This window comes from Corvus brachyrhynchos, unplaced genomic scaffold (assembly GCF_000691975.1).
Source record: "Corvus brachyrhynchos isolate BGI_N302 unplaced genomic scaffold, ASM69197v1 scaffold542, whole genome shotgun sequence".
NCBI lineage: Eukaryota > Metazoa > Chordata > Aves > Passeriformes > Corvidae > Corvus > Corvus brachyrhynchos.
The window spans coordinates 1,892,806-1,893,229 of record NW_008236766.1 but is presented as its reverse complement, the minus strand read 5'-3'; the positions used below and the strand labels follow the sequence as shown (position 1 = coordinate 1,893,229).

Below are 424 nucleotides of genomic sequence, written 5' to 3'. Positions count from 1 at the left end.
AGCAAGTTACTCTGAAAAAAAGGCACTGTTCTTTATCTCTTTGGTATATAACTGTCATTAATATGTGAATTTAAAAAGAAGAAAATCAAGTTACACATTCTCCTACAGTTTGATGTGACATCTAATCAGGCCTACCTGTCGTGGGCTGCTGTCAAAAGGGTGCGTCCCACTAGCGAAGCCCCTTCTACCACCAGACATATTTGTATCTTCTTTCCTCCCCAGAACACCTCATTCAGCAATTGTCACCCCACTGGGTGAACAGCTACTGAATGGATTTAAGTGGAGTGAACTGACAGATGGAAAATTCAGTAAACCCATGCAACCCGTGGCTGCAGAATTCCTGGTTCAAAATGAGGAAGGGGAAGCATGTTGCCAAGAGTTAGCTAACAGTACTAGTGTGATGAGAGCCTGCCATCTCACCAGG

At 43.6% G+C, this 424-nt stretch overlaps 1 protein-coding gene across 2 annotated transcripts in view; it reads right to left on the bottom strand.

Annotated features, from left to right (window-relative positions):
* AMPD3 (adenosine monophosphate deaminase 3) overlaps positions 1-424 on the bottom strand; it is a 31,947-nt gene that overhangs the window by 8,036 nt on the left and 23,487 nt on the right. The gene's annotated exons all lie outside the window — the stretch shown is intronic.